The 17,118-nt window shown below is 36.8% G+C and overlaps 1 long non-coding RNA gene across 1 annotated transcript; it reads right to left on the reverse strand.

The window, feature by feature from the left end:
* Positions 1 to 11,351: 11,351 nt before the first annotated feature.
* On the reverse strand, positions 11,352 to 12,521 carry LOC148428270 (uncharacterized). Its single transcript, XR_015864897.1, has 3 exons — positions 12,372 to 12,521; positions 12,207 to 12,242; positions 11,352 to 11,814 (listed from the first exon to the last, which is right to left on the reverse strand). It is a non-coding gene; the product is annotated as an uncharacterized LOC148428270 (long non-coding RNA).
* Positions 12,522 to 17,118: the final 4,597 nt, after the last annotated feature.

Raw genomic sequence — 17,118 nt, forward strand, 5'->3', positions numbered from 1 at the left:
GCATTTCCATTGCACTTGCCTTTTATTTTCAAACCGAGAGAGCTATCTAGAGCAGTGGTCCCGGTACTGGTCTGTGGATCGACTGGTACTGGTGGGCCGCACCCTAAATTATGTTTTGGAACTGATTTAGTTTCACAGTTCATTCATTTGTGCATTGTTCGCCTTGATCTTTGTTTTTGGCGCCGCCTTTGGCCGCTATTGGTACTACAACGGTCCGCAGTAAAGGACAATTTTTTTTTTAAAAAAAAATCACGGTTCATGAGGCTTCATTTTCTCATTGAGAAAACAAAAGTTCACTATGACAATATTGTTATATTTTTTTCATTAGTTGATGAAAGCTGTGCTTAAGGTCCCTGGGAGCAACCTGAAAAAAAATTGCTTCTCAAATGAAATGATATTTCTAGCCACGTATGCTGACAGGTGAAAGTGTTATGCGTTCGGACTTTTCCACGGGGAATGCATAATATGTTTCCGTGCATAAGGTCCACTGCCCGGCTTTCCTGCTGTCTTTGCTCACGGGTGTCACTTTGAATGAGGTGATGGGCAGTACTGTCAAATCAAGAAGCAGCACTCCGGGGTGTAACCATCATTTCAGGAGTGAGGCAGGCAGATTTCTCAGCTGTAAACCACCATTTCTTCTTCCCAATTTCATTTTTTTACATTTAATATACTCATCGCAATGCCTCCCGGGGGCAATTCAACTCACACGCTGGTGAATATTTGTTATTGCACAGCACACATAGACTCGAAAGGTGCATGCAAATCGCGGTTCGAGCTTGGGCGGGAGGTCAGTGCCTTGCTCAAGGGCACCTCGACCGTAACAGGGAAGCGGGCGAGCATCTCTCTAAAAAAAATATTTACCATTTGAAATTTTGGCCATAAAAAGTGACCTTCCAGCTCAATAGGGCTACTAATATATATATATATATATATATATATATATATATATATATATATATATATATATATATATATATTTTTTTTTTTTTTTTTTAATCCTCCAGCATACTCGTCTGTAGTGGCCAGAGGACTAAACCAAACTCCAGTTGAGTTAAAACACAGTGACAGTACAGCATAAGTAGCCAGATAATTGAATGCCCAATGGCAACACCGGACACAAAAAGTCAGTAAAAAAAAAAAAAAAAAATCATCTTGCCAGCAAGTTTATTGCTCATAAAATGAACAGGAAATGGAAACATTTTGAAACTTAGACTAGGTTTTAAACTGTTCGAATCCTTCCAGGTGCTTGAAAATATTGGACGGCGGTTTTTAACACCAATTTGTGGTAAATGACGGCCCGGAGGGTAGCACGGTGGAAGGCTGATTAGCACATCTGCCTCTATTTCAAAAGGCTGTAGGTTATATTAGATCTGTCTCACGCACGCACGCAAAACACATCTCACTGGAGCGTATCTTGATTTTACCTTGGGCTTTTAAATACAACAAGTTCATTTGCGTTTGATGTATTGAACAAATTAACACATATGAAAAGGAAGCAAAAATACAGAATACAAAGAGGAAAATCAATCAAAAGAAAGAAAGCAAAATATCAATAGATACTAGAGTTGAACAAATATGTCAAAAATAGAACAAAACAGTAAATATTCAAATCATAATAGTAGTGAAATTTCTACAGGTTCTCAAGTCAACACTTTTATGTATACCGTATTTTCCGCACTATAAGGCGCATCTAAAAGCCTTTTTTAAAAAAAAAAAAAAAGCTGATGGTGCGCCTTATAATCAGGTGTGCCTTATATATGGATCAATATTGAGATCGGTTCATTCCCCATCTACGAATTCCAAAGTAAGCTTTGCCTGTTTCTTTTGTGTGTTTACAGTTGACATTGAGTTATGCTATTGAGAGTTTAGAGTTATTATTTGAGTTATTATTGTGATTACTTTGAGTATTACTATATTGTGATTGAAAAGGTTTTAAAATCTGTCATTAATTGAGGGTGCGCCTTAAAATCCGGTGCGCCTTATATATAGAAAAAGTTTTAAAATATGTCATTGAGGGTGCGCCTTATAATCCGGTGCGCCTTATAGTGCGGAAAATACGGTACTTAAATCATTTTTATTGTTAATGATCATATTTAGAGTCTGAGCGGCAAGTTGGGAGTGCAAATGTTTTTCCCTTTTTTTTTCTTACATTTTAGACTAACTCTAAGCTGTATAAATGTTGCAAAAAGTAAAAAGCAGTGGTTGTAAAGTTATTTTTGTTTTATTTTCTTTCTTTTGTTAGAATTAAAAAGGATACAGTTTTAAGCACACTTCTACCTTCTTTTTATAAATATCTTAGTTATAGTTGGTGCGGAAAGTGGGAGGGGGGTACTACAGGTTTTGACTCCCCTGGGGGGCCTGGAAAAAAAAATACTATATATATATATATATATATATATATATATATATATATATTTGAGAAGCACTGGATTAGCGATAAGATCTGAGCTGGCAAAATATAATTGAGAAGCTTTTATGATCTGTTCACAGTTCACAGTCATTCTACATACTGGCTCTTGACGAGGAGGAAGGTTTGTTTAGTCACAAAAAAATGCCCTTAAATACAACATCTGACATCCAGGCAACTCTATTCACAATGTTCATAAATGTTCATAAACGTTCGTACATAAAGGAGCACGTGTATGGAGCTCATGTCAAACACAAATGGACATTTTGATAGGTAAACTAAATACATAATGAGTATTACGTAACGTCATATTCTGAGTTTATTTGCCGGCTGTGTGCTCACAATGAAGCTGAGTCAGCGAGAGAAGGCGGAAGCCGTTAATGTCAGTGTGGGACTCAAAAGTGCAAGAAATTATTTGTACGCAGGTTGAAGCCTCCGCCGCTTGAAAGGTCACCGCTTTTGCGCAGGTTTCGGTGGGTCCGTTGCTAAAAATAAAGAGCAGCCAACACGTCAAGGAAAAGGGGAACATGGAGTATACCCGGGAAACGTAGCGACTTCAAAAACACTTAGACATCAGGCTCAATCACATCATGCTGAGCATCAGCATGTCTAATCTGAGTTTTAAGATGTTCCCTTCTTATAATCTCAACCAACGGAGTACTCAAGTGAAGAGGACTTAACTTGGGAGGGTTACTTCCTCTGTTATATTTCCCGCGTGACATGAATGCAGCATTAAACTGTCACCCCGGAGGCTTTTTTACATATCGTTACAAGATGTCAGCAGAAGGCGAAATGCATTACCTGACACACACGCGCAGAAAAATCACCTACGACAAGATCAACTCTTGCGTGAGAACGAGAGAGAACGCGGCGGCCTATCTTGAAACCTCCGGGTCAAAGTGTCAGAGCAGTGAACGCATCGCACCTGCTTTAGCCGATGCGACTGCTCGAGTCTTTACTCCGGCAAATGTATTCGGGTTTCAAACCAGAGTTATGCTAGTGGTGGAGCTTGTTTTTGATGAAAACCCAATGAATTATACATCGGGCTTCTCGGGGGATGTTGGAGTTTCAACGCTCGTGTGGAATTTGGAGTTTTTGCAGGGAAAAAATGCCATGTAGAAGTGGCTTGATGTGATTAAACGAAGGGTAAACGAAGCCTCATGAAGCACTGACAGAATGGTGGTATCATATGGAAGATTGATTTTCATTCCTTACTTTGAATTGCATGTGGGTAATATCTGTGTTGTAAGTGTGGAAACACTGCCATCCAATGGTCACATTTGTCACTACAGTTCTCAATTGGCTGATAATACGTAAGCATTAGTCAAGGGTGTCAGCTACCCTCCATATAAAAAATGACATCAATTGAAGCACTTTTTTCACTTCTATTGAAATTTCATTAAATTTACACTGCATCTTCAAGCCAAAGTGGGCCATCTAGAAGAATAAAAAAGTGGTTTCTGAGGCTGAAAGGATGATGGTGGAATAAAAATAAGAAATTAAGATGAAGAAAATTCATCATTTGAAGAAAGGGACTGAATGATTTTTTTCTCTCACTAACCCTAAACCCCTGGTGGGCATGAGGCGATGTCAGGGGGCGCGGATTTTATTTATTTATTTTTAGTTTCAGGCATTTTGATGCTATTTTTTTCTGTTTTAGACTAAGCTGTGACTCGTATGAACACTGTAAAAAAATTAACAGTTGATTTTTATTGTTTATTTGTTGTTGTTAATGCGAAAAGGATTCTGGTTTAGGCATACTCCTACAATTTTTATATGTAATAATCTTATTTTTAGTCAGCTCATGTGGGGGGGACGTAAGGTTTTCACTTTTCTTGGGGGGGACTGGCAAAATATAATTTAGAAGCTTTGACGAACTGTTCTACATACTGGTTGTTTTGTTTTCAAATGTTTTTTAAGTTTATTTTAAAATAACAATGTTTGACTTAAAATAAACACCGGGATTGGTGAAAGTATTCAATTTATTTCATACTTTGAGTGTTTAAGTGATGGACCATATGATAGTCTCTATTGCCTCTCTAAAATATTGTAAGTCGTTTTATTTTAAGTTTGAAAATGGAAAAAAAATAATATATCTACGAGTTTAGAGGTTGACTCATTTTTGCGCATTTAAAAGTTATTTCCAGTACCTTTCTCTCAGTCATTTCCTCCTTTTCTTTCCTTATTATTCACACGTTCTCTTCTTCAGGCTTGTTTAGCATGATGTCTCGGTGACTGGCAAAAAAAAAAAAAAAAAATGCAATGTGAGCACGCTTATTTTAGCCTCAGTGACACGGTCACAGGTTGCCACGCATGTCTACGTGTGTGATGGCAACTCACTTGAGTTGACACGGACCCAAACACAGCACGTGGTAGCAAACATCTGTTGTGTAAGTCATTAGCACCCCACCATGGCAGTGCAAATGAAAAGGATGAAGAATTTGAGGAAGGCTCTGCTATCTGCGAAACTACAGTGAGTCACTCTGCAGCATTTTGGGTTGAGTTGAAAATGTGAAAGGGAATTTAGCATGACAGGGGAAATTGTCATTTCCAAACCTCTTTGGAAAGCCAAATAGTTTGAAATTGAATTCATCAAATATGATTGACCTTGTTATGAGTGGCTAATAACATTCCTGTCCAATCATCAAATATTTCAATCTCCAGTTTGATTCCAACTGGGTCTGGCCTTCCTCTGTGGAGTTTGCATGTTCTCCCCGAGCCCACGTGGGTTTTCTCCGGGTACTCTGACTTCCTTCCACATTCCAAAAACATGCATGGCAGGTGTATTAGACACTAAATTGTCCTTAGCTGTGATTGGGTACATGAATGGTTTTTTATCTCTGTAAGCCCTGCGATTGGCTGGCAACCAGCTCAGGGTGTCCCCGCCTACTACCTGAAGACAACTAGAATCGGCAAAAACAAGCCTGCGAGCCTTATGAGGATAGCAGCTACAGAAAAATGGATGATATATATATATATATATATATATATATATATATATATATATATATATATATATATATATATATATAGTATCTGTACATAGAATCTTGATTCCACTTCATTAACCGTGATATTTTTAAAAGACACCCATTGAAAAGCAGCCTGAATGAGGGTGGGTTTTTTTTTTTTAATTTTTACCGCCACTTAATAAAATGTTATTACACAATTATTTTCACTCGAGAAAGATTACAAAAGTCAAATTCCACCACAACTTACCGAATATCATTAAATCGACACTACCCAGTCCCCAAAAAAAGCACATGTGTTGCCATAGCAACAGCATCATTTTTGGATGACTATTACACAGGCAGCTGGGGCTGCATATTCTATTGTAACTTTGAGGATCATTGATTTATATATTTTTTTTTTACTTCCAAAAAAGGCACATGGAGAAGCATCAAAGGTTTCTCTTTCATGTGCTCATCATCGCCACGTTCTGAATTTCCAGCATTATTTCCTCTCAAAGAGGTTACGTCTCCCTTCGTGAAAGAAGACGGAAACGAAATTCAGTTTCATCCATTAAACACAGGACCATTTGTGTGCTTTTTCTTGTTATATCACTTCAATTGTGTTTATTAACAGCGGCGGTTAGGTTCTAGCTCAAGAAAATAAACAAGGAAAATGAAAAAGACATCTAATTACATGATCGATATGTTAATGAATTAAACAATTACGTTAATTCCAAGCTTGCTGACGATATTATTCGACCAAACAATGTTCTTCTCAATGTCTGTTCTTATTTTTATCCAGCGGGCTGGCAGCCCGTCAGGAGCTAAAGCAACATTCCTTTTAAAAGGGATATTTTCCATTTGAACCGCTTTAACATGACAGAGTCGTTCCTTCCTTCTAGCTTTATATTAGAGCGGGCGGTATTACCTGCATCATCTACTGCCCACTCACTCTACTTTAAGAGACCCACTTGTGTAGATTCTAGTGACAGCCGGATGCTGTAGACATAATAAAAACTTCTTTTTTATATATTCCCTCGAGGCTTTCTCTCTTGCCTTCAAAGTGATAATGCTTATTTTTCCTCTCATCATGTATACCATCTGAGATGCAGCTCCCTCCTGGTATGCGAAATCAAATAAATTACAACTAAAATAGCAGATCCTTTCTTCTATTTACAAAAGCCACTTGTGTTAGTCCTTGTCGTCTTCTCTCATTGACTGACAAAATTACATTGGCAAAGTTTAAAAGTGAGGGTGCTCTTCAGAATTTCGCAAAATTGACCTTCGTGTAAAGTCTATCACGGCTATTTTGAATTGTGTTCATGTATATTAGGAAGGCAACAAAAATATCTATATTTAAAAAAAAAAAAAAAAAAATATATATATATATATATATATATATATATACATACACATACAGTATATCCATCTATCCCATTTCTAGAGACAGACTTGCTGGCGCCTATGCCAGCTGACTGCTGGTTGCCAGCCAATTGCAAGGCACACAGAGACAAAAACAATTAATGCAACCAATCACAACAAGGGACAGTTTAGTATGTCCAAAACAGCTGCCATGCATGTTTTTCAGTAAGGGAGGAAGCTGGAGTGCCCGAGGAGAACCCACGCAGGCTTGGGGAGAACATGCAAACTTTTCACAGGAAGTCTGGAACCAGGTGGACTTTCAGACGGACGTGTTAACCACTGCTCCATCAAGTCACCCAAAAAAAATTATATATATATATATATATATATATATATATATATATATATATATATATGTGTGTGTGTGTGTTTGTGCTCAAAAATCTGGACAAATAGACGCAGAGACAGCTATTAACGCTCTGAAAATAAATAACATTGGCGCACTGTAAAATTATGCTTCGATAATATTATATATTTATTGAATATTCTATTCATATTTATTTAATACAGTTCAATGGCAGCAGCTATACAATGACAATCAAAGCATTCTAGCCAACATTTTACAAAAGTCATAGTAGTGCATCAGTACATTTTTACTGTCCCTACATCATTCATTCATAGTGCATAGTAACGCATTCATTCGCATGCAGCGCTTGTCCAAACAAGATTGTTAGCCTGAAGATACAGTATGTTTGAAAACCCTGAATGCAACAATGCTGTGTTTTATTGCGAAAGGGCAGCCCACAAGACAAAAATAAACACATAAATCAACTAATCAATTCTTTTGCTTTGCCGCGTAGAAAATAAAGCAACAAAAAAAAAATTAAAAAAAACGTGTTCGGTTCAGCATTCAAAAGCACATGTACATTTAACCGCGCATTGGAGATTTATTAAGACACTAATCTTTATTTACGAAGTAAAAAGGTTTCTCTAATCGGGCCTTGGCTCTCACCCAAAAATATAGACCGAGTGCCTTTGTGTGAAGGTCAGTATGGAATACGATAAAAGAGCGGGCACATACATAGTCATGCATTATGTATGGTGCTCGGAGCCAAACTCTTACAGTTAAGTCGGGAGTTGAAACGGCCGGCTGACAGTTAATCAGTGTCCGAGCTGGCCGCCCTCCTCGCACTTACTCACAACTCATTTGCTAACAGACAAATCACGTCGCGCAAACAATGTCAAATGACTTGCTCTAAATGGATTTAAATGGCTTCCCAAATATTGCATGCGATAAACGGAATGCTTGTTTCTCTCAATGGATGGATTGGCAAAGTCAACAAAAGTAATGCTGAGGTTTTGATTTTCCAAAACGCCGCGTTTTAGGATTGTTCAGTCTGTTTCAAGCGAACTCAAAATTGCAGGACAAAGAGTGATGAATGTGGGCAATTTGTGTTTTTTTTTTATTTACATTTTTTTTCTTTTTCAGTCTTTTTTTTTTTAATATTTTCACCCTGATATTAGCAAGTACAAAAGCAGTACCAGTCAAAAAATCTCTGCTCTGTAATCACAAGATATACATTGAAAAAATACGGTTAATATTTCAGGAGTAAAATACAGGAGATTTTTTGTTCATCAATTGAGTGTTTTTTTTAATTTGCAGTTTTGTTTGGTCTAGAATGCGCGTTTGTTTTTTTGTTCAGGTTTTTGCCGTGTGTTTTTTGTTAGTGATTTTATATGATATTTTAGTTTTATTGGCAAATGTGTTTACTTGCTTACAAATGCAGTTCTTTGTAATGTGCTTTGGTATTTTGTTTGCAAATAAATTGAATTTGTTTTCTCGTTTCTATTTTTTTTTCTTGTGTTATTGTGTTTTGTCTGTAAAGTTTTAGTTGTTGATTTTTTTTTGCATTTTTGTTTGTGATGTTTATTTTGATTTGTGTTTTGTGATGCTTTTTTGTTTGCGATTTCTGATTTAGTTGTTTTGTCTATTTTTAACATGCATTTGTTTTTATTTGCAATTAAGTTTCTTTTGATTTTTTTTATTTGATGTCATGTTTTGTTTGTAATACATTCTTTTAAGTCTTCTTTTGTTTTGTTATTTTTGTTTGATTCTTTTATTAAGTATGTTATGTATTTGGTTTTTGTTTGCAATTCTTTTTTTTCTTGGTTTTCTTTTGATTTGGTGTTTTGTCGTAATGATTTTTTGCTTGCAACTTTTTTCTGCTTTTTTTGTCTTTTGTAGTGAGTTTATTTTTAGTTTGTGATGACTTTTTGTTTGCTTATTTATTTGTTTTTATACTTTAGTAGGAGCACTGTATTTAAGAGAACAGGCGGGACTTCAACATGTCAACAGATATATAATCCTTTTGGGGAAAAAAAAAAAAAAAAAAAAAAAAATCGCTTCCAGAATCTAATACAAAAATAAACCAAATTTGACTATGACCAAATTGCTGGTATTCTGGATCAAATTAAAGTGAAGCTTTGTGTGACATTACAAATTTCGATGGCTAATTTGGTTGCATTTGAGTAATAGTTGATCAAATTTGGACAAGTTCCCCATGGTAACTGTAATTCCATTTTTTTTCGGCCTTCTCAATGTGTGTTATTCTCGCACAAATCCAATAGCAACTCCCTTGGAAGAAACCCAACTGGCCATAAAAAAAGGTTGCTTTATCAAAAATAATACAAACAAACATACCCAGGGCAACGAAAACCCGCTTGGCAGAGGTAATAATTCATCTGCCCGGAGAAACGGTAGAATATCAACTGGCTTGGAAAAAATATACAAAAGAATGAATCAAAATAAAAGTTGTTCTCAGAATAAACACTCAGCAGTAAAATTTTGCATCCAAACACTTGCTGCATGTGAAACACTTTCTAAATGTTATTCCGGGCCACAAGGAGAGGGAGGCACTGTGCTCGATATTTTGAGTCTCCGCACCTTTTATCATAACTTTTCAGGGTGATGACTTTATCTTCGCCCTGTGTCCGCTCCCCACATTAATTTTTTTGCAGTTGTTTCCCAAGGCAACAAAATGTTAACTGAAATACCTAATTAATATTAATAACACTGCCTTTTAAATTTAATATTGCTGCCTAACTTTTAATGGTTTTATTCTGAATAAAAAAAAAACATTAAAAGAATCATTAAAATGGTGTTGTGGTTAGCTGACTGTAAGAATGATGTTTTTCCTCCTCATTCTAGTCATTACTTGGCCAGTAGCCTTTTCTACTTCTGGATGGTCTATAGAGACTTGTTGGGCCAGGCAGTTAATGAAGAGTTAATCATCCATTCTTAAGGTCACAAAATTTAAAATGCAAAAAGTGGAGGAGCATTTCCAGCATCTGGGGGTGGGGGATATATCCTGATCAAACGTATAACGCAAAGGTTCCTCACTGTGGTGCTGGAGGCGACACACCTGCTACTCATGCAGCAGCAGCTGACAACTATGAATTCGGTGCTATTTATATATATATATATATATATATATATATATATATATATATATATATGTGTGTGTGTGTGTGTGTGAGTGTGTAGATAAATAGATGGTGGGGTCCCACAAGGCTCCGTTCTTGGTCCTAAGTAATTTATTTTGTATATTAATGTCTGCTGTGTCTCAAAAATTCTTAAAATGGTATTATTTTCAGATAAGACGAAAGGAAGAAGATAAAATGGAGAAAATCTCAAAAAGCTTTTGAACACGGTGGAAAATGAGCTTTATTCAATGAAAAACTGGTTTGACATTAATTCGCTATCATTAAATTCAAGGAAAATTAAAAATTTTTTGGTATCAGACAAATTAAACATTACTGTTAACTCAATTGAAATAGAAAGTGTATACAACACAAAATTTATTCAAAGAAGGCTAACGATAACGCCGAAAATGTCAGGTAAAACCTTGGAGAAATTTTAAGATTTTATTTATGGATTTCAAAAATGTTAAGTCATTCACTGTCTGAAAGAGGAAAGCAACAGTTGATTTTGTACTTAAGGTCATTAAAATGTATTGATCCGGTCTTAAACTTGTGTTTATTTTGATGAAATTTGTTTTTAATGTTTATACATTCAATAGAAAAAAAATCAAATCAAATAGATAGATCTATGACACTTTAAATGTTAATCAAAACATAGCCGGAAGGTCGATCGATCGATCTGTGACACTTCAAATGTGAATCAAAACATTGCTGGAAGGCATGATGGCTTTTGATGCCCGATTACGTTACGGCTTTTCGCACCCACCATCTATGACACTTCAAATATGAATGAAAACATTGCCAGAAGGCGTTATGGCCTTTGGGAATTTTGGGAAACCGTAACGGCCGATTACGCAATGGCTTATCGCTTCCACCACTGGTAAAATGTATTTTCCCAAAATGGCCGAATACACCATGGCGTATTCCAACCATACACTTTCTGAATGAAATTCACGTGGCGGCTCGTCACAGCTGCTTCATCGACGTTTTCTACTTGTCATGGCCGCGGTAAAAAAAAATCCCTGGCTGAATTTCGGTCCCAAAACATCGCTGATGGAGTAAATGATTCCTTATCTAATTGATCTTAATGACAAATGGTCATTAAATGAAGGGACTTTCTAAAATGGACACATTTGGGCCTTTTTTTTTTATTTATGCATGAACACATTTAACAAAACCGGTGAAAAGCTGTGTAATCAAATAAAATCTTTAGAGCAGATGTTAGCAGAAAAAGTGACCACTGAGTACATAATAGGATATCAAAAGCAATATTAGATTTGTCCATTCTACGAAACCCGCTATGACTCTATTACCCCAGAGCATTTTCCTCACATGAATAATATTTTTCTCCAAAACTGAATTATAGAATCATCAGCAGGAGCTTAGCACTTAATGCACCGCTACAAATGATGTTACACGTTGCAGTGCTTGACTCCGGATCTGTGCTGCTGCCGCTTGTGTTTTGTCAGTTGCTTGAATCATACAAAGTCAGCCAGATGAATCAGTCAGAATTTGAGCTGCGTCAGCTCAGCTGCGCCCGAAGAAAAAGGAGAGCGGAGATGCGAGGAGCCGTCCTTGAAGGAATGTTCGATTCGTGTCACTGCTGGTTCTGGACTGGATTTTAATAAAATATTCGGTATTCAGATAACCACGCCGAATATTGGAAACGTACCGACGGGAAATGAATCGCTATGACACTACGATGAAAAAAGAACAATAAATATATCTTCAGTGTTGAAATTGGTGCTTGGTCCCATCTTTCATTTCGCCCTATCGCGAGGCAATTATGAATTATTCTGATTTATTTTATCGCTATCCATTTAAGCAGACAATAAGAGTCACAAAGCCATTTTTGATGCTTATTGTTGACACTCACAGGTTCCAATTAGATATAAAGCCCATTCATCATATCATAATCAAGGACGATTGCTATAACATGTAACAGTTAAAAATCAGTCGTGACAAAAAATCCTTCTGATAGACTGTTGACATTCAAGCAGTCTTACCTGGAAGAAGAGAGTGTGGGAGCACAGAAGCGATCGCTATGGAAACAAGCATAACACTGACAGATTGAGGCAATCATCATTTAAATCTGCAGACTTGCCGCTAAGGAAACAACTGATGATGAGAGGGAATTCTGAGAGTTGTTACGCTGTCTTAAAAATATTTACTTTTGTGATCACTAGTGGAGGCATGGAGAAGTGGAGTAACAGCTAAGTGTTACCGGTCCAGCGGGGTGGGCCACAGCAACAATTCAATTTTTACCTGTTTAGGCAAGAGTGACGGATAAAGGAGGACAACGTGAGCTGCTTCCTTCTCAGATTTCGTCTGAGAGTTTATTAAACGCAACACATACACAAAACTTTACTTATAAACATTTCTGTCTTTTCATTCGCATCAGTCAGTCCTTCTTTTGGTAAATCTGTCTTCGTATCAATCAATGACCATTTTAGAAACTTCTTCTTTCACAATATCCAGTAATAACATTACATTTACATATTGTCTAAATATTCTTTTTCCAAAAGTACACATTAATGACATCAAATGTCTTCTAATTTGGTATTCTACACCATCTATTCTCTGTGTCTAATACAGTGGGCAGAAATGAAAAAGAACAATTTTGTTATGTTGCAACACCAACAGAAAAAGAACATTTCACGTTTAGTTTATCGGCGCGCATTGAAGGAGGCCTCACGAAACAAAATCGCATACGACGACGCTAGTACGGCGAGAAACGAATATTCAATTAAGTGCCAATATCGTTCGAAAAGTTGGTTCACTGCTACAAAACTCAACAGAAATAACATATCACTATGTAATAAAATAAAAGCGGCCATTAGTTATCTCCCATTTACTGACCTGTTTAGGCAGGAGTGACGGATAAAGGAGGACAAGGTGAGCTGCTTCCTTCTCAGATTTCGTCTGAGAAATGGCAGCAAAGTCGCGCTCTTTTCCGTCCCCCCTCTGACCCGGAACCATTCATCACTACTTCCGGTATTTTCTTTTCTCCGAAATAATACAACGTAAATCACAACAACATAAATACAGCAGCAGTTCGATAAAACAAATATAATTGATATTTATAACTATTTCAAAATCAGACTTCACAAATATATATGTGACAACACTAACCCCAGGGTGTCACATAAGCACCATCACGGTTGGACAACCACTTGTTGCCAGGCAAAATGCGCAATTAGTCCTCTCCTTGGAACCGTATCAATTAATTGAAAAAAGTGTCATGAAATAATCCCCTTGTTTAAAGAAACACACTAAAAAGTCAACATGGAACAAACCCGTTAGCTTCAAAACATTTTTCAATTTAGCTCCATCTTCTGGATTTGGTGCGACACTGCAATCTCAATTGGGGTCAGTACTTCTATCAAAGGGGGAAGGAGGTGACCCCCCAAACACACACACACACACACACACACACACCTGGATCTAATCCTCTCCTCTTTTGAAGCTTTTTGGAGCTAGATTAACCAGCGTTTCCTTACAGTTGATGATAGCACACACAACAGCAGTGCAGAGGTTGAATCAAGCCTATTGGAAAGCCAGCAAAGCCAATATCACACATGGTTGACTTTGGCATTAACAAGAGAGACGTATCTATGAAAAGAGAGGGAGGCAGAAAAGGCGGAAAATAAATTGGATTAAATGTAAAGAACATGGCTCTGGCTCTTCCTGAATACAACCCACATGGACAGATGTACACGTGCTCTTCTAGTACACCAAAGTACCATCAGTCAGTTATCGTGCATATTTATGAAGCAGCCAGTAGAGGAGCCATTGATTCAGTCATAATTCGTTTTTCGAAATTAATAACAGAAACACAACAACTATTTTATTAAGAGTTAAATATGCAATAATATCTATATCCATATTGAAAACTTTTTTTTTCCAAACAGCTTGGAAACAGCAAAATCATGCCTTCAATAGAGTGTAAACATGCCTGCGTGTTTAGAAAGAGGAGCGGCAACATGTTTTCATCAAACACACTTGGATTGTTAAATTATTGCACCAACACAACATGAACATGCCTGATTTTATTCACTAGTGGAGAGTACACCCTAGTGGTTAGTAAAATAGCAGTTGTAACTCAAAATCAATACTTTAATGGCATCTTCTCTCTACTTTTGTTTATCAGGAGATTGCCCTCTGGTGGCTATTTTAAAAAGTGCAGATAAGCCACACTGGACTATAAACTGCAGGGCTCAAAGAATTTGAAAAAATTAGCAGTTTATAGACCAAAATTTACAGTACAGTTTTCCACTGAGTTACGGCATCCCTGGCTTAAGTTTTTTTCACGTTACGAAGTGGAATACTACATTTTTTTGTCCCCTCTTTACAGCATTTTTCCCGCTTTACAGCATCAACAACACTTGGAAAATTGAAAACTTGTCGTCAGTGCGTGCGTATGACTCTCAGGGTCGCACCACGCTCATACGTCACTACATGCGTCACTGCGTACGTAACTAAAATGCTGGTCTGCTATTGGTCCATGTCATGGCGTCACTAAGATGCTGGTCTGCGATGGGTCAGTGTCATGGGATCCCAAGATGCTGCTCTATTATTAGTTTGCATCATGATGTCAATAATATTCATTATTTATGACGTTATTTAATTGTATACATGTTTATAATAAATAAATAGCACTTACTTTACTAATTTGTGACTAATTTTTAATATGTATATATAATTTTGATGTTTTTACCAAGGGTATTATCAGCATTAAGCAATTAGCATAGGTTAATTTCCTCTTCCGATCCCAACTCCGGAACGGATTAATTTCGAATGGTGGGGGTCCACTGTAGTTATAAGATCATCTTGATAATAACCTTGATCTTTTGAATCAGGCATTTTGAAAGACATCAAAAACCGTCCATTTACGGCTACTCCATGGAAATGTCCTAAATAAATCCAGTTTTAAAAAAAATAAGCAGTTGACATGAATGGGTTTACTGTAAGACACTTCACTTTCTTCTTCCCCTCAAGGGTGTAAACAATTGTTAGTTGTTTAACCTTTATTTCTCCAGCTAAGGCAATTGTGAACAATTCCTCATTGTTCAACGTTCACCTGGCAGCAGACTGAAGCGTGAGAAATTACGCAATAAACGCACAATATGACATTTGGAATATGGGGGACCCTTGAAGCAAACGCAGCTCAAACGCTATCACGCATATAAGTTATCGAGCAATACCACAGCACGGCTATTGTCTGCTGGAGGCCCAACAAAAGTGCGTGTTGATAAACGCGTGTGTCCCGCCAGCGCATTATGAGGACCTTAATAGGTTTTACTTGCTTTCATCTGCAATTGAAAGGATTTTTCCCAACATAACAATTTGCCTTTTCTGTCTTCAGCGCCGTTCCTTCTCGTGGGTGATTGACTTCACATTCAGCTGTCTGGATTTTAAAGGGGTACTTGGGCTTGTGTTATTTATTTGAGCTTGTCTTGCCACTCATCTTTACACCTATTTTTCTCTTTACTACTCCCCTGAGTCTGTGGGCTGTGGCACCGCCAGTGACACGAGGGTCGCAAATCCAATAAAATTCATCACAGGCTTAGTTTAATCCAGTGTTGGGCAGGAGCTAGGCCCACTTTTTTTGCCAAAAGAAAAGCTCTAACCACTACCACATTCAATAATATGGATCGGACCAATCCTTTTATTTATTTTGTGTCTTCCAAAATTTAACCCCACAGTGTCAATTTTGACCCAATTTGGGCTACTGATCTTGATACATCTAACAAAAGGCCAAAATAAAAACACTAGGAAGTTAAAAATTACTTTTTGCCAAAAGAAAAGCTCTAACCACAACCACATTCAATAATATGGATCAGACCAATCCTTTTCTTTATTTTGTGTCTTCCAAAATTTTACCCCACAGTGTCAATTTTGACCAAATTTGGGCTACTGATCTTAATACATCTAACAGAAAGCCATAAAAAAAACACTAAGAGGCTCAAAAAATACTCTTCACCAAAAGAAAAGCTCTAACCACTACCACGTTCAATATATATGGATCGGACCAATCCTTTTATTTATTTTGTGTCTTGCAAAATTTAACCCCACAGTGTCAATTTTAACCAAATTTGGGCTACTGAACTTGATACATCTAACAAAAGGCCAAAAAAAAAACACTAGGAAGCTAAAAATTACTTTTTGCCAAAGAAAAGCTCTAACCACTACCACATTCAATAATATGGATCGAACCAATCCTTTTATTTATTTTGTGTCTTCCAAAATTTAACCCCACAGTGTCAATTTTGACCAAATTTGGGCTACTGATCTTGATACATCTAACAAAAGGCCAAAAAAAAAACACTAGGAAGCTAAAAATTACTTTTTGCCAAAAGAAAAGCTCTAACCACAACCACATTCAATAATATGGATGGGACCAATCCTTTTATTTATTTTGTGTCTTCCAAAATTTTACCCCACAGTGTCAATTTTGACCAAATTTGGGCTACTGATCTTCATACATCTAACAGAAAGCCATAAAAAACACTAAGAGGCTCAAAAATTACTCTTCGCCAAAAGAAAAGCTCTAACCACTACCACATTCAATAATATGGATCGGACCAATCCTTTTATTTATTTTGTGTCTTCCAAAATTTAACCCTACAGTGTCAATTTTGACCAAATTTGGGCTACTGATCTTCATACATCTAACAGAAAGCCATAAAAAACACTAAGAGGCTCAAAAATTACTCTTCGCCAAAAGAAAAGCTCTAACCACTACCACGTTCAATAATATGGATCGGACCAATCCTTTTATTTATTTTGTGTCTTCCAAAATTTAACCCTACAGTGTCAATTTTGACCAAATTTGGGCTACTGATCTTGATACAGCTAACAAAAAGCCATCAAAACACTCCAAAAAACGCCCAAAATTACAACAGATTGTCTAAACAC

This window comes from Hippichthys cyanospilos, chromosome 2 (genome assembly GCF_059441005.1).
Source record: "Hippichthys cyanospilos isolate Australia breed blue-spotted pipefish chromosome 2, RoL_Hcya_1.0, whole genome shotgun sequence".
NCBI classification, from domain to species: Eukaryota; Metazoa; Chordata; class Actinopteri; order Syngnathiformes; family Syngnathidae; genus Hippichthys; species Hippichthys cyanospilos.